Source organism: Crassostrea angulata, unplaced genomic scaffold (genome assembly GCF_025612915.1).
Source record: "Crassostrea angulata isolate pt1a10 unplaced genomic scaffold, ASM2561291v2 HiC_scaffold_102, whole genome shotgun sequence".
In the NCBI taxonomy this organism is placed as follows: Eukaryota; Metazoa; Mollusca; class Bivalvia; order Ostreida; family Ostreidae; genus Magallana; species Magallana angulata.
Window position 1 is genome coordinate 362485 of NW_026441657.1, and position 18648 is coordinate 381132.

An 18648-nucleotide genomic window follows, 5' to 3' on the forward strand; every position below is an offset into this window, starting at 1 on the left:
ACTATTATTCTGTAATGACTGTTTTGGTGATTAGACTAGCTAAACTGGTCGACACAAATTAAGAATGTTTTGAAATCATAATTAATCTTTTATATCTAATACCATAAAATATTGAAAACTTTTCTGAAATCTAGAAGGAAGTCTTTGCAAAATCTCACATCAACGAATTAATTATCAACTGATAATATTTTTGGACACTGTAATGTCTTTAAGGTGGAATAACACATCATCACAAAATGGCTGACCTCTTATCATGTAAATCACTCCATAGCCGAGTGGATAACGTGTCGTGCTTGTGATCCGTACATTCCGAGTTCGAATCCCACAAGGGCTTTTGTTGTTACTTACTGAATTGAAATTTTTAGATTATCATTTTTTATCCCCAAACTGCAAATTTTTCGCTTATTTGACATATGTACAGTTTATTTATCATTATATCTTTCATAATCAAATAATTTACTGTTAATTTGAGTGACTTTTTCCAGTTATGTTATTCCATCTTAAATGAGTTTACAATTTTGTTTACTCTTTGTTGAACTTTACAATATCTTTGAAAAATGCCTTGACAAATCTTTCAATTTAAGTAAAGAAAGCCACATTGAATTACATTGTTTTTACATATGTTTTTTTTATTAAAACACCATTTACACTTCATACATTTTAAAAAATCAAAGTCTACCTATTCTTTTCTGATATTCTGATTATGATACAATTATGAAAACATTTTATAAAGTTTGAATGATCAAATGAGATGATAATCAATATTTTCAAAATGGAGAAAGTAATTTGTTTACAAACAAAAATTACATACTCATGAAAACAACAACTTCTTTCAGTAGGGTGTGTTGGAGTTTTTTGGGTTTTTTTGTAGTTGGTTTTTACTTAGTTAGAAATATCGTCTGCGTGTAGAGATCATTTTTCCTCTCCTTACTCCGAAAATGTACGTATGATTCTATCTTAGCACGCTTGCAGATCAAAGTGATTAGGAAATCCTATGCCTTTGTCAATTTTAAATAACATTGAATTATCTATTCCACTTCTAAAACTTATTATTTGATATACAATCAACATAAATGAAACTATGCCTAGAGCTTTCTCTCTCTCTCTCTCTCTCTCTCTCTCTCTCTCTCTCTCTCTCTCTCTCTCTCACAGCGCCATTCAACGAAAAATCAGCCCGACGTCCAACTAAAATCACACGTACAGCAGTGTCTCCCCAAAAATGTATTTTCAGTATTAAATCACATAATTAATATAAATACAATGATAAAGTTCATTTTTGTAGAAAATAAGAAATAAATAAATACATAAAATAAACATATTCGTTATGCACTCGCGTTTGCGCTCTATTTGCGTTCTACGTGCATTCACCATTCATCAATGCGCGCCGTACAATCACCGTTCACTTGGCGTTCGGTAACCGTTTGCCTTTCCTTCATGTAGGAAAAGTACATGAAAAGACAGATTACAATGAATGAAAAAACAACAAACGTAAAAAATAATTAAAACCAAGATAATGTAGAACGTTTCATGGACTGTATATACTAGTAGCATATCTCTCTCTCTCTTTCTCTCTCTCTCTCTCGTACAGCACGGTTTATTTTACAAAGTTATTTCATTAGTATATATGATATGTATCTCACCTTCCCCACTCTCTCTCCCTTTCTCTCTCTCTCTCTCATTCTACGCGTGCTAGGGGAATCGATCCGTACTCTCGCTCGCTTGCTCTCTTTCTCTCTATCTCCTCTTTGTTTTCTTTCAAAGAAGTTGGATTATAAGAAATTTTACATGCGCATTGATTGCATATAAATACATGGTAAAATATTTTTACCTCTGTTTGTTATCTTTATGGTAATTTTTGCGTTTTATAGTGTAGTGACTTGTCTGTGTGTATCACAATGTAGTGACTTGTTCTGTTGTGTCTTTAATAATAATGGCTTTAATTACCTAGATGTTATACAATGGGAATATAGTGCTTATAAAAAATAATTTTGTAAAAACAGTGTAAAGTATTGCAAAATTTTTGACAGCTGTATAGTAACTGTGATGTATGTATTAAAAGTGTAGTGACTTGATGTGTTGTGTGAGTGTGATAATGACATGATATAATTGGACTCTCTCTCTCTCTCTCTCTCTCTCTCTCTCTCTCTCTCTCTCTCTCTCTCTCTCTCTCTCAAAAACATGGAGTTTGAAACTTTATACATGAAAACATGCATTACAGATACCGGTATATTGACAATATTTTAACCTCTGTTTCTAATTGTGTGTAATACCTTGCTTTGTGTTTGAGAACATGGTCGGCGCATTGATAATGTAGTGAACGCGAGTTTAAACCTTTTAGTAGCTTATAGGCCGTGATCACTGAGCAAAAGCGCAGTCATTTTTTTTTATTTTTATAATTTTCATAGTTTATAGAGCTCATTATATGTTTATGATCAAAATCTGTAAAAATAACCTACATCCGTTTTAATATTTCTTGTTTAGCTGCCGACTCCTTTTTAATTGGTTTAAAACTTTATATATGCAAGACATTCAACTCCTGTACAATATTAGGTATTGTGTGGACTTATGGTGTGTTCTTCTAATGTTGTAGTAAGCAAAATGTTTAATATGAATGTGAAATTTTGTCTCCAAGAGGCGTTGTCTAAATCGGCACCAAAAAATAAAAAAAACGCACCAATAAGAAAACAAAACAAACAAAAACAAAAACGACTAACAAATCAAATCAATACAATATGCATGTCATTCCTGCAAAAACACAGCCGTTAGAATATGGAGTAGGCTTCCTCCATTTTATATGTTCACTTTAATTTATTTACTAACTAAAGACTTATGGATTTTTCAGAATCTAATATTACCCATGTTCAATCTGATATTATTTACCAATTTCCAGGGTGTTCTGTCTATATCAGCACACGTAAGTTTTAATTTTGTACATTGTACTTGTACATGTATGCCCATATTATCTGTGAGACAAAGATGTATGAAATATGGCAAAAATGTACACTAATCATGATAAAAAATCCAGCAAAATACCGGGTATATAAAGAGCAAACGCTGACATATAGAACATCAGATGGTGGATCAAGTACAGCTGATTCCCTGATGACCGATCGCACTTGTTGTTTAATTTGTTCATTAATGGTCATGATTCCAAGATGGAAAAATACGTAAACAGTTAGTTGTTTGCCATTAATGAGTGACTTGCTTGTCAAAAGTTAAAGTGTGAATGATTCAAAGGTAGTAAAAAAAAATTAAACAAAATGGTGACTATGCGACATGGAATTTTCACTGTGGCACTTAAGAACTCAAGTTACACCGGGTGCGTTCTCAATGCAGTCCTGCTGCGTTCTTTTAAAAATGTAAAGCACCAAACTGCAAGCAGTAAAAGCTCATACAGCTCACACAGCACCGCAACAATGCAGCAACATCTTCATTTGTCGCGGTGGGATCGCCTAGAACGGCATGAGGCGGCGCCCAATTTGAGCATACACAAAGTACGCACCGTGTTTCTGCATTCTGATAAGCACACAGTAAATAATGAAATGGGTTGTCATCATGACAGCGCCTTAAGGTCTGCAACAGCACCACTACTCTAGATCTCCGTTGGCGCGCTCAAGCAACGCACATATTTGCAGTAACGATAAGTTGATTGCGCATGCACAAAGACCTCTCGGAGTCCAAAAAATGTGGGATGTCACTGCGTCTCTGTCGCGCTCTCACTGCGCATACACAGCGTTTGAACGTGTTATTTTTATTTTCGCGCGTTCATACAGCGACCTCTAAGAGCTGTAGTTGCGATTATTGCGCTCTCTTTGCGTTCCTTCTGCGTTCAGTTTTCTTAACGTAGAACAATTCTGCTGAGTTTATGTAATAACACATTTTTTACGGGCAAAAGGGGAATTTAATTTTTTTCTATGTATCGTTTTTTGTTTAATATATTAGAAGCGTGAAGTTTTTCAAAGTGGGAGAATGACTGGGGGATTTTGTTCTCATCAAAAATATTTTGACCAACCTTGTAAACTGTATATGTTTGTTTTCAGTGTTTAGAATACGTTGCAATTGTCAAGTATATATAGCTGCGTTAACTATCATGGTTCACAGTGTAAAATTCAACAGTTTAGTCAATAATGTTTTATAAAAAATAGCTTAATATGTATTTTTTTCAGTTGATGTACAAACGATCACTTGTGGTGATTATGTTTTCTTGCTGACCAGCTATGATTTTTTTATGTAACTGTATTTTGATTTTGCTTGTAAAGCACTGCAATGAATAGAAAATTCAAACCCACATTCAGATGCGCAAGTTTAAGAAAATCGCTTAGAATTAAAACGCAGATAAGATTATTTATGAGATTATAATGGGATAGATAGTATATACATCAAAATGTAGTGATTTTCATGTGTGTTGTCAATAGTGTAGTGAAATGCATGCCATTCTGTCAGTATTGAGTTGCATGTGTGTTTTCATAAAGTGTAAAAATGTAGTGAGATGCACGGCATTTTACAGAGTCTTATTTTGAATGAAAATAAAAATCGCAGTATATAGCGATCATTAGGATACCATTTTAAATAGAATTCTGAATTTTCTTCGCTGTAAGTATACGAGAAAGCAGTGTAGTCAGTTGCATGTGAATTTTCAGGTGTAGTCAATTGACGGTGTTTACAAACCTGTGTGTGTGTGTGTGTGTGTGTGTGTGTGTTTGTAAGCACCTGAATACCACTACACGAGTATGATTACACACGTTTTATCCCACTACATTTTTTCTTCCCACTACATGCACCCGTGTAGTGGGAAGTAAAATCGTTCGGAAACGTTATTTCTCATCGTACTTGATTCAAAAAATATAAAATTGTACTATGTTTGGGTTTCCGGTGTGTATGTGGATTTTTTGACACTCATCGTGGAGTCCATAAGAGTACTTTACACACTTTCCTCCATTGGATATAAATAGCGCATGCGCAAACGGAACTTCCTACTCGAAGATGGAAATAATTGTTTACAGTAAGTATCATTTTTTCTTCGATATCTAGGGAATTATATCATTCTATTCTAATAGATAAATCTGGTAAACGACTATAACAAGGTCAGGCATTGTCTTTCCTGTTAAGTTTTTCACTGATAAGAGAACACGAGATCTAATTTTGACATCATGCGAATGCCATATTCATAATCAAAGAAGGGATCGTAACTTATTTAGAATTAAAATGTGTCTACTTTATTTCAAGATTTATTTAATTATGGAACAGATTATTACTTATATTTTAAGGGATATATCAGTACCTTCTTAGTGGCCGAAATTCGGCCCCATTCCTAATCAGAAATAGGTGATATTTCCTCAATTTAGCGGTATTTTTCCCAACTGGTTAACACTGAGTCTATATTTAATTCTTTTAAATAAATAATATGTATTAAAAGCAAAATATGTGATCTTTTAACCTCAATCAGCATAGCTTTTATCATAATACCTGTTTAAAAACATTCTGTAAACATTGACAACTTTTAATCCTAATTTCCTCTATCTTTCTAAAAATCATAATGCTGTGTTCTGTGGAATCGTTATGCTGTTTCCACATACATGTACTTGATTGATATACCTTTTCAATTGTACAATTTCATTAAAAATACGGATGAATTACGTTGCATAATTATATTAATAGAAACATATAAGAAAAGTGATTTAGTAGGAAATACTGATTTTTATCATTAAAATGAAAAGTATGAGTTTTCTCATGGGGTTAAATTTCAAAATAAATGATATTTACTTAAGCTAATGGTGATTATTTCTTAATATTAGTACGATCTGAGATAAATTTGGGTACAGATAATGATCCAAAAAGATTTAGAGGGTTTCCTAAGTGATTAAGTGTACAGATTGATTTTAGAACTTTAAAATGAAAAGTACAGGTTTCCTCATTGGGGTCTAAGTTCAATAGGAAAGGATTTTTACTTAAACTATTGATGATTATTTCTTAACATTAGTGTAGTTTAGAATAAATTAGGGTACAAATATTGATTGAAAAAGATTTAGATGGTTTCCTAAGTGAATAAGTATACTGAATTCGTAACGTTTAAATTAAAATTATGGGTTTCTTCATGGGAGTCTAAGTTCAATAAAAAGGATTTTTACTTCAACTAATGGTGATTATTTCTTAGTATTAGTGTAATTTAAGATAAATTAGGGTACAGATATTGATTTAAAAAATTTAGGGAGGGGGTTTCCTAAATAAATACTATTATAATAAATACTGATTGTAGAACGTTAAAATGAAAATTAAGGGTTTCCTTATTGAAGTCTAAGTTCAATAGGAAAGGATTTTTACTTAAACCAATGATGATTAATTCATAGTATTTGTGTAATTTAGGATAAATTAGGATACAAATATTGATTGAAAAAGATTTAGGGGGTGTCCTAAGTGATCAAGTATACTGATTTTATAACGTTAAAATGAAATGTATGGGTTTCCTCATGGGAGTCTAAATTTAACAGAAAAGGATTTAACTTACACTAATGGTGATTATTTCTTAGTATTAGTGTAATTCAGGATAAATTAGGGTACAAATATTGATTGAAAAAGATTTAAGGGGTTTCCTTAGTGATTTAGTATACTGATTTAAGAGCGTTAAAATGAAAAATATAAGTTTCCTCATGGGGGTCTAAGTTCAATAGGAAAGGAATTTTACTTAAACTATTGATGATTATTTCTTAACATTAGTGTAGTTTAGGATAAATTAGGGTACAACTATTGATTGAAAAAGATTTAGATGGTTTCCTAGATGAATAACAATACTGAATTCATAACGTTTAAATTAAAATTATGGGTTTCTTCATGGGAGTCTAAGTTCAATAGGAAAGGATTTTTACTTAAACTAATGGCAATTATTTCTTAGTATTAGTGTAATTTAAGATAAATTAGGATACAAATATTGATTTAAAAAATTTAGGGGGGGTTTCCTAAATAAATACTATACTGATTTTAGAACGTTCAAATGAAAATTAAGGGTTTCCTTATGGAAGTCTAAGTTCAATAGGAAAGAACTTTTACTTAAACTAATGATGATTAATTCATAGAATTAGTGTAATTTAAGATAAATAAGGGCTCAAACATTGATTGAAAAAGATTTAGGGGGTGTCCTTAGTGATCAAGTATACTGATTTTATAACGTTAAAATGAAAATTATGGGTTTCTTCATGGGTGTCTAAATTTAACAGAAAAGGATTTAACTTACACTAATGGTGATTATTTCTTAGTATTAGTGTAATTTAGAATAAATTAAGGTACAAATATTGATTGAAAAAGATTTAAGGGGTTTCCTAAGTGATTTAGTATACTGATTTAAGAGCGTTAAAATGAAAAGTATGAGTTTCCTCATGGGGGTCTAAGTTCAATAGGATAGGATTTTTACTTAAACTAATGATGATTAATTCATAGTATTTGTGTAATTTAGGATAAATTAGGGTACAAATATTGATTGAAAAAGATTTAGAGGGTGTCCTAAGTGATCAAGTATACTGATTTTATAACGTTAAAATGAAATGTATGGGTTTCCTCATGGGTGTCTTAATTTAACAGAAAAGGATTTAACTTACACTAATGGTGATTATTTCTTAGTATTAGTGTAATTTAGGATAAATTAGGGTACAAATATTGATTGAAAAAAATTTAAGTGGTTTCCTAAGTGATTTAGTATACTAATTTAAGAGCGTTAAAATGAAAAATATAAGTTTCCTCATGGGGGCCTAAGTTCAATAGGAGAGGATTTTTACTTAAACTATTGATGATTATTTCTTAACATTAGTGTAGTTTAGGATAAATTAGGGTACAAATATTGATTGAAAAAGATTTAGATGGTTTCCTAAGTGAATAAGTATACTGAATTCATAACGTTTAAATTAAAATTATGGGTTTCTTCATGAGAGTCTAAGTTCAATAGGAAAGGATTTTTACTTAAACTAATGGCGATTATTTCTTAGTATTAGTGTAATTTAAGATTAATTAGGATACAAATATTGATTTAAAAAATTTAGGGGGGGGTTTCCTAAATAAATACTATACTGATTTTAGAACGTTAAAATGAAAATTAAGGGTTTCCTTATGGAAGTCTAGGTTCAATAGGAAAGAACTTTTACTTAAACTAATGATGATTAATTCATAGTATTAGTGTAATTTAAGATAAATTTGGGCACAAACATTGATTGAAAAAGATTTAGGGGGTGTCCTTAGTGATCAAGTATACTGATTTTATAACGTGAAAATGAGAATTATGGGTTTCCTCATGGGAGTCTAAATATAACAGAAAAGGATTTAACTTACACTAATGGTGATTATTTCTTAGTATTAGTGTAATTTAGAATAAATTAAGGTACAAATATTGATTGAAAAAGATTTCAGGGGTTTCCTAAGTGATTTAGTATACTGATTAAAGAGCGTTAAAATGAAAAGTATGAGTTTCCTCATGGGGGTCTGAGTTCAATAGGAAAGGATTTTTACTTAAACTAATGATGATTAATTCATAGTATTTGTGTAATTTAGGATAAATTAGGGTACAAATATTGATTGAAAAAGATTTAGAGGGTGTCCTAAGTGATCAAGTATACTGATTTTATAACGTTAAAATGAAATGTATGGGTTTCCTCATGGGTGTCTAAATTTAACAGAAAAGGATTTAACTTACACTAATGGTGATTATTTCTTAGTATTAGTGTAATTTAGGATAAATTAGGGTACAAATATTGATTGAAAAAAATTTAAGTGGTTTCCTAAGTGATTTAGTATACTAATTTAAGAGCGTTAAAATGAAAAATATAAGTTTCCTCATGGGGGCCTAAGTTCAATAGGAGAGGATTTTTACTTAAACTATTGATGATTATTTCTTAACATTAGTGTAGTTTAGGATAAATTAGGGTACAAATATTGATTGAAAAAGAATTAGATGGTTTTCTAAGTGAATAAGTATACTGAATTCATAACGTTTAAATTAAAATTATGGGTGTCTTCATGAGAGTCTAAGTTCAATAGGAAAGGATTTTTACTTAAACTAATGGCGATTATTTCTTAGTATTAGTGTAATTTAAGATTAATTAGGATACAAATATTGATTTAAAAAATTTAGGGGGGGGTTTCCTAAATAAATACTATACTGATTTTAGAACGTTAAAATGAAAATTAAGGGTTTCCTTATGGAAGTCTAGGTTCAATAGGAAAGAACTTTTACTTAAACTAATGATGATTAATTCATAGTATTAGTGTAATTTAAGATAAATTTGGGCACAAACATTGATTGAAAAAGATTTAGGGGGTGTCCTTAGTGATCAAGTATACTGATTTTATAACGTGAAAATGAGAATTATGGGTTTCCTCATGGGAGTCTAAATATAACAGAAAAGGATTTAACTTACACTAATGGTGATTATTTCTTAGTATTAGTGTAATTTAGAATAAATTAAGGTACAAATATTGATTGAAAAAGATTTCAGGGGTTTCCTAAGTGATTTAGTATACTGATTAAAGAGCGTTAAAATGAAAAGTATGAGTTTCCTCATGGGGGTCTGAGTTCAATAGGAAAGGATTTTTACTTAAACTAATGATGATTAATTCATAGTATTTGTGTAATTTAGGATAAATTAGGGTACAAATATTGATTGAAAAAGATTTAGAGGGTGTCCTAAGTGATCAAGTATACTGATTTTATAACGTTAAAATGAAATGTATGGGTTTCCTCATGGGTGTCTAAATTTAACAGAAAAGGATTTAACTTACACTAATGGTGATTATTTCTTAGTATTAGTGTAATTTAGGATAAATTAGGGTACAAATATTGATTGAAAAAAATTTAAGTGGTTTCCTAAGTGATTTAGTATACTAATTTAAGAGCGTTAAAATGAAAAATATAAGTTTCCTCATGGGGGCCTAAGTTCAATAGGAGAGGATTTTTACTTAAACTATTGATGATTATTTCTTAACATTAGTGTAGTTTAGGATAAATTAGGGTACAAATATTGATTGAAAAAGATTTTGATGGTTTCCTAAGTGAATAAGTATACTGAATTCATAACGTTTAAATTAAAATTATGGGTGTCTTCATGAGAGTCTAAGTTCAATAGGAAAGGATTTTTACTTAAACTAATGGCGATTATTTCTTAGTATTAGTGTAATTTAAGATTAATTAGGATACAAATATTGATTTAAAAAATTTAGGGGGGGGTTTCCTAAATAAATACTATACTGATTTTAGAACGTTAAAATGAAAATTAAGGGTTTCCTTATGGAAGTCTAGGTTCAATAGGAAAGAACTTTTACTTAAACTAATGATGATTAATTCATAGTATTAGTGTAATTTAAGATAAATTTGGGCACAAACATTGATTGAAAAAGATTTAGGGGGTGTCCTTAGTGATCAAGTATACTGATTTTATAACGTGAAAATGAGAATTATTGGTTTCCTCATGGGAGTCTAAATATAACAGAAAAGGATTTAACTTACACTAATGGTGATTATTTCTTAGTATTAGTGTAATTTAGAATAAATTAAGGTACAAATATTGATTGAAAAAGATTTCAGGGGTTTCCTAAGTGATTTAGTATACTGATTAAAGAGCGTTAAAATGAAAAGTATGAGTTTCCTCATGGGGGTCTGAGTTCAATAGGAAAGGATTTTTACTTAAACTAATGATGATTATTTCTTAACATTAGTGTAGTTTAGGATAAATTAGGATACAAATATTGATTGAAAAAGATTTAGATGGTTTCCTAGATAAATAACTATACTGAATTCATAACGTTTAAATTAAAATTATGGGTTTCCTCATGGGAGTCTAAGTTTAATAGGAAAGGATTTTTACTTATACCAATGATGAATATTTCTTACCATTAGTGTAATTTAGGATAAATTAGAGTACAAATATTGACTGAAAAAAAATTTAAGGGGTTTCCTAAGTGAAAACATACTGATTTTAGAACGTTAAAATAAAAAGTATATGGTTTTCCTCAATGGGGTCTAAGTTTAATAGAAAAGAACTTTTACTTAAACTAATGGTGATTATTTCTAATTGTTAATGTAGTTTTGGATAAATTAGGGTACAAATATTGATTGAAAAAGAATTAAGGGTTTCCTTAGTGATTGAGTATACTGATTTTATAACATTAAAATGAAAAGTATGAGTTTCCTCATGGGAGTCCAATTTCAACAGGAATGGATTTTGACTTAAACCAATGGTTATTTTTTCTTAGTGTTTATGTAATAAAGTATAAATTAGGGATAAAAAATATTCAGTGAAAAATATTTAGGGGGTTTCCGAAGTGAATAAGTATACTGATTTTAGAACATTGAATGAAAATTATGGGTTTCCTCATGGGAGTCTAAATTTAACAGGAAAGGATTTTACCTAAACTAGTGATGATAATTTTTTAGTATTAGTGTAATTAAAGATAAATTAGGGTACAAATATTGATTGAAAAAGATTTAAGGGGTTTCCTATGTGATTAAGTATACTGAGTTTAGAACGTTAAAATGAAAAGTGTGGGTTTCTTCATGGGGGTCTAAGTTCAACAGGAAAGGATTTTTGCTTACACTAATGGTTATTTTTTCTTAGTATTAGTGTAATTTAGGATTAATTAGGGTCCAAATATTGATTGAAAATGATTTAAGGGGTTTCCTAAGTGATTTAGTTTACTGATTTTATAACGTTAAAATGAAAAGAATGATTTTCCTCATGGGTGTGTGAATTCAATAGGAAAGGATTTTTACTTAAACTAATGGTAATTATTGCATAGCATTTGTGTAATTTAGGATAAATAAGGGTACAAATATTGATTTAAATAAATTTAGGGAGTTTCCTTAGTGATCAAGTATACTGAATTTGTAGCGTTAAAATTAAAAGTATAAATTTACTCATGGGGTTCTAAGTTCAACAGGAAAGGATTTTTACTTAAACTAATGGTGAATATTTCTTAGTGTTAATGTAATTTAAGACAAATCAGGGTGAAAGTAAAGATCCAAGAATATTTATGAGGTTTTTAGAGTGAATAAGTAAACTGAATTTTTAACGTTGAAATGAAAAGCATGGGTGTCCTCATGGAGGTCTATTTAGTTCAATAGAAAAGGATTTTTATTTAAACTATAATGGTGATATAGGTTTTTTTTTTAATAATCAATTACATGTACATAATGTATACTTATTTTTTCAAGTTAAAAGCAAAAGATATTGGTTTCCTCATGGGGGTCCAATACTTTACAAAAGGATTATTTTATATACTCACGGTGATTATTTCGTTGCATTAATGAACTCAACATGTAACCAATACTATTCTTCTTTTCTACATTTTCTTTTAGAGACTCAAAACCAAAAATTTTGTTTGCAAATAGTGACTGATGTGCCTTATGATGTAGATGTTGGATATTGTGCTTTTCCAGGTAATGAACAATTTTTTTCTTACTGTAAACAAACACATGCTTAAGGGAAAAAAAGAAAGAGGGATATAGAAGAGAAAGAAGCTTTATTTGTACTTAAGTGTCTATGAGTAATACTTTTACATTTGATCTGAGTGAGCTGAATTAAATTCTTTATATAATTATATATTACTGTATACAATATATATGATTATTAAGAAATTAAGAATGAACAATTAATTGTGAATGATACTATGCATATCTGAAATTTTTCTACATTTTCTTTTAAGAGAAATGGCCCAAAATGGAAAGCATCTGCAGACAATGACTGATATGTTTTTTGATGCAGATGTTTAAAATGATGCTTTTGAAGGTATCAGTATAATTTTTGTTACTTATTGTAAACAACTAACTATTACAAATAATAACAGAAAAAGAGAAATGCTATGTGTGTGTGTGCATGTGAGAGAGAGAAAGAGAGTGAGAGAGAGAGAGAGAATTAGATTAAAGGGGAGAAATAGTGAGATGACTTAATACAACTAATTTGTATAAATGAAGTAATTTTTCTATTTAGATATTTTACCTGAATGTCACTACATGCGTGTAAATAACTAAATGTGATGTCAATTTGAAAGAGAGAGAGAGAAGTCGATAGACACTAAGTTTGATTTAAAGGAATTAGATTGGAAGGGAGAGAGGAAGAGAGAGAGAGAGAGAGGAATAATTGAAAAAAAAATGAAGCATTTTTGCTATTTGGATATAATACCTGAATGTCACTACATATGTGTAAATAACTAAATGTAATGTCTATTTGAAAAAAAGTCAGAAAACTTGATAGAAAATAAGAAACAAAGGAATTAGATTGGAAGGGAGAGAGGAAGTGAGAGGACTTATTAAAACTTTTTGTTTTAAGTGAAGCAATTTTTTTCTATGGAGATACTTTATCTGAATGTCACTACAAGTGTGTAAATAACTAAATGTTATGTCAATTTGAAAAAGAGAGACAGATAACTTAATAGAAAATATGAAAAAAGAAATTGGATTGGAAGGGAGAGAAGAAGATAGAGGACATGTTTTTTTGTTCAAATGAAGCAATTTTTTCTTTAAAAATGTTTGCCTGAATGTCACCAATTGAGTGTAAATAACTAAATGTGGTGTTAATTTGAGAGAGAGAGAGAGAGAGAGAGAGAGAGAGAGAGAGAGAGAGAGAGAGAGAGAGAGAGAGAGAGAAGTTGATAGGAAATAAAAGTTGAAGAAATTAGAGTACAGGAATTAAGATAGGAAGTGAGATGACAAATTTCAACTTTTTGTATAAATAAAGGGATTTTTGTTCTATTGAGATACTTTACCTGAATGTCACTACATGTGTGTAAATAACTAAATGTGATGGCAATTAGAGAGAGAGAGAGAGAGAGAGAGAGAGAGAGAGAGAGAGAGAGAGAGAGAGAGAGAGCGAGAGAGAAGTTGATAGAAACTAAGCTTGATTTAAAGGAATTAGATCGGAAGGGAAAGAGGAAGGGAGAAGAATTATCAACATTTTGTTAAAATAAAGAATTTTTTTTTCAATTTAGATATTTTACCTAAATGTCACTACATGTGTGCAAATAAGTAAATGTAAAGTGTATTTAAAAAAGTCAGAGAAATAGATATAAATTTAGAGATAGAAGAATTAGATCAGAAGAGAGAGAGAAAATGAGAGGACTTATTACAACTTTTTGTTTTAGTGAAGCACTTTTTTTCTATGGAGACACTTTACCTGAATGTCACTACATGTGTGTTAATAACTAAATGGAATGGCAATTTGAGAGAGAGAGAGAGAGAGAGAGAGAGAGAGAGAGAGAATAAGAGAGAAAGAAATCAGTTCGGTAGAGAGAGAGAGAGATAGATAAAGGATGTATTAAAACTTTTTATTCAAATGAAGCAATTTTTTTCATTTGACATTTTTAGCCTGAATGTCACTACATGAGTGTAAATTACTAAATGTGATGTTAATATGAGAAAGAGAGAGAGAGAGAGAGAGAGAGAGAGAAAGAGAGGGAGAGAGAGAGAGAGAGAGAGAGAGAATGGGAGAAATGTCAATAAGAAATAGAAGATAAAAAAGTCAGAGTGGAGGGGAGAAAGGAAGTGAGATGACTTAATGCAACTGTTTTGTATAAATGAAGTAATTTTTCTATTTAGATACTTTACATGAATGTCACTACACGCGTGTAAATAACTTAATGTGATGTCAATTTGAAAGAGAGAGAGAGAGAGGTTGATAGACACTAAGTTAGATTTAAAGGAATTAGATCAAAAGGGAGAGAGGAAGGGAGAGGAATTATTAACATTTTGTTAAACTAAAGCATGTTTTTCAATTTAGATATTTGACCTGAATGTCACTACATGTGTGTGAATAACTAAATCTGATGTCTTTTTGAAAAAAGTCAGAGAAATAGATATAAATTTCGAGATAAAGGAATTAGATCGAAAGGGAGAGAGGAAGTGAGAGGACTTATTACAACTTTTTCTTCAAAGGAGGTAATTTTTTGTTGTAAATTGAGATACTTTTACTGAATGTCAGTACATGTGTGTTTATAACTAAATGTAATGTCAATTGGAAAATAGAGAGAGAACTTAATAGAAAATAAGAGAGAAAGAAATCAGTTCGGTAGAGAAAGAGAAAGATAGAGGAAGTATTAAAACTTTTTGTTCAAATGAAGCAATTTTTTCTTTTGAATTTTTTTGCCGGAATATCACTACATGAGTGTAAATTACTAAATGTGATGTTAATATGAGAGAGAGAGAGAGAGAGAGAGAGAGAGAGAGAGAGAGAGAGAGAGAGAGAGAGAGAGGAAATATAAGATAAAGAAATCAGAGTGGAGGAAAGATAGTAAGTGAGACTTAATACAACAGTTTTGTATAAATGAAGTAATTTTTCTATTTAGATACTTTACCTGAATGTCACTACACGCGTGTAAATAACTAAATGTGATGTCAATTTGAGAGAGAGAGAGAGAGAGAGAGAGAGAGAGAGAGAGAGACTAAGTTAGATTTAAAGGAATTATATCAAAAGGGAGAGAGGAAAAGAGAGGAATTATTAACATTTTGTTTAAGTAAAACATGTTTTTCAATTTAGATATTTGACCTGAATGTCACTACATGGGTGTAAATAACGAAATGTGATGTCTGTTTGAAAAAGTCAGAGAAATTGATAGAAATTAAGAGATAAAATAATTAGATTGAAAGGGAGAGAGGAAGTGAGAGGCCTTTTTACAGTTTTTTTCTTCAAAGGAGGTAATTTCTTTTTTATTTATTGAGATACTTTACCTGAATTTCACTATGTGTGTGTAAATAATGAAAAGTAATGTTCATTTAAAAGAGAGAAAGAAGTTGATAGAAAATAAGTTAAAGATAAAGAATTTAAAGCGGAAGAGAGAGAGGAAGTTAGAGGACTTATTAAAACATTTTGTTTAAATCAAGGGATTTTTGTTCTATTGAGATACTTTACCTGAATGTCACTACATGTGCGTAAATAACTAAATGTGATGGCAATTAGAGAGAGAGAGAGAGAGAGAGAGAGAGAGAGAGAGAGAGAGAGAGAGAGAGAGAGAGAGTCAGTGAAATTGAAACAAAGTTAAAGACAAAGACATTTTGCAGAAGGTAGAGAGGGAGTGAGAGGACTTATAAAAGAAATGTGTTCAAATGAGAGAGAGAGAGAGAGAGAGAGAGAGAGAGAGAGAGAGAGAGAGAGAGAGAGAGAGAGAAAGAGAGAGAGAGATCTCATGTAGAACATAACAACAGCAGCAATATTTGAACACTTTTATAAAGGTCAATTATACATTTCTAAAAACTTCCTTGTATAACAAAACATAACCTTTTTTTATAAAGAGTAAAACAAAGTAAACAAAATGATTTTTTTTATGTTTATTGTTGTCTTATGCTTTCAGGAAAAATATCCAAGCTAAATGAGGTTTGCTGAGAAAAGTGTTTGTCTCACATGGAAAAGCCATTGTCTAAGATTATACATATTAAGGTAAATGTACAAATTAAATGTTATTTCGTAAAAAGAAATAAGCATGGGAGAGAGAGAGAGAGAGAGAGAGAGAGAGAGAGAGAGAGAGAGAGAGAGAGAGAGAGAGAGAGAGAAATAAAGAGAGATAAAGAGAGAGGGGAGAAATAAAAAAAAAAGAGAAAGAGAATACAGAGAAAACTGCTTTTAGTTTTCATCAATATGAAGTTGATTCATCATTGATACACTTTTCCTGAATGTCACTAGATGTGTGTAAAAAAGGGATAACAGCATGAAACTGAGATAAGACATTAAAAAAAATTGAGAGATAGGGAAAAGTTAAAATAGATAGAGAGGGAGATAGTGTGTGAATTTAAAGTGTAAAGTGAATTTTTAACTTAATGCCTCTACATGTGTTTTTCATTGATAGTTATGAGAGAGAGAGAGAGAGAGAGACAGAGAGAGAGAGAGAGGGAGACAGAGATACAGAGAGACAGAGAGAGAGAGTGAGTAGTGATACCTTTTAGTATTGCATAAACTCTGAAAAAAGTACATTTAAAAGTCTTACTTTACAGAGATGAAACACATTCTCAGAATTTATATTTTGACAAGCATTTTTGTGTTGCAGCACCAGTGTTCAGACATAGGTTAATTTCCTAGATAGACGATTGAGGACCAATAGTGTCAACGGAAAAAAATCTACGCCATGAATATTGCTTTAATCAATACTGGTTTAGAAATGATAATGAAACTCTGGTACATTTTTTATTGATCGTGTGGTTTTCATGTATTCTCCCAAAAATGAAGATATGAGAGAATTAATACACTTTTTACGCGAACATGTACGTGTAAATTCAGTAGCATTGAAAGTTGGGTTATACAATGTACATATTTTGCTGTTTTAATGTTCCTAAACGATCATATTGCCTTGTTCATATTAATATTTAAATGTTTTAGTAATACTCAATAAAAAGTCAGAGTCTAATGTAATGTCTTGATTACTTTCATAATCATTGATATTCATTTTTTTTTAATGTATCAACATCACTACGTCAAAAAATACATGCGCGGATCCAAAAAGAATTCCAGGGGGGTCAGACGGTTATTTGAGTTTGTCGGGGGGGGGGGGGGGGGGGGGGAGGGTCCGAGGCATATTTTTGGTAATTTTATAATGCAATTTAAAGAAATTTTAATTTTGCAAGGGGGGGGGGGGGGTTCAGACCCCCCTGACCTCCCTCTAGATCTTAGCATGAAATAAGCTTAGCTAATGCATGATCTTGTTTTTGTATATGCCTTGCAATATTATGTAGAAATAATCAATGTGATTGAGCATTTTGGTGTGAATAATTGCATGAATTGTTATATCATAATCTGTAATTTCACCATTAAAACTAGTGCTCTACTCAGAAGTTGTGCCGTTATTCTGTCTTTAAATAACCATACAGCTTTGGATGAAAATGAAAGATGATGGATGGATGTACATGTAGGTAGAAGGGGCCTGTAATAGTTTTTCTCTTTCAATAACTAAACTGCCACGGTCCATTAGTTGTTCTAATAACAACATTCGGTTTTAGCTATTCAAAAATCAAAAAAATAATTGAAAAACAAATAATTGGGTTTATCCAAAGATTTATAGGTTTGTTACATGCACTTTGAAATATTTCGCACTTTGAAAAAAATTCAAAGTGTGTAACTAGTAATTTTGGAACCAGTTAAACGCGCTTTTATTTTTTTTTTCAAAGTGCGTTGATATCGTCGATATTATAAAAAAACTGTTCAGGATTTGGTCCAAATAATTGATACTTTTATTGACATACAATAACTGATTGTTTTAACCTTGGTTTGATATTGTTTAGCTCAATGGGATATTTTTTAAAAAAAGAATCCAATGCATTCTCAGCTTACTTTATAAACAGTTTCTCGATTCGAATTTTTTTCTCATAAGCTTACGTAGTTTGACAATTTACACATGAACAAATCAGGAGTTTTAAATTATCCAAATATGACATAAACTGCATTGCGTAGAAATTGCCTTTTTCCTTTTTTGTCTATGCAGCAAAATTAATGTACTTCTTATCTGATACATTGGGCTATGTCAGAAACGTTTACTTCAAGTTGCTGAATATCATACGTTTTGGATAGAAAGATAAGGGGTAGGCAACCTTCTTCCTGAAATCAATTACTAGTAAATGATGCACTGGTAATTGACCTGTATGATTGGTTAACCCACACCCACCCCCGTTCTCAAAGACGGTTAATGAGATTTACTAGT

The 18648-nt window shown here is 30.7% G+C and overlaps 1 long non-coding RNA gene across 1 annotated transcript; it reads left to right on the forward strand.

The window, feature by feature from the left end:
• Nucleotides 1-4770: 4770 nt before the first annotated feature.
• On the forward strand, nucleotides 4771-17361 carry LOC128169162 (uncharacterized). Its single transcript, XR_008241504.1, has 5 exons — nucleotides 4771-5002; nucleotides 12332-12412; nucleotides 12679-12761; nucleotides 16315-16400; nucleotides 17005-17361. It is a non-coding gene; the product is annotated as an uncharacterized LOC128169162 (long non-coding RNA).
• The last annotated feature ends 1287 nt before the right edge of the window (nucleotides 17362-18648 follow it).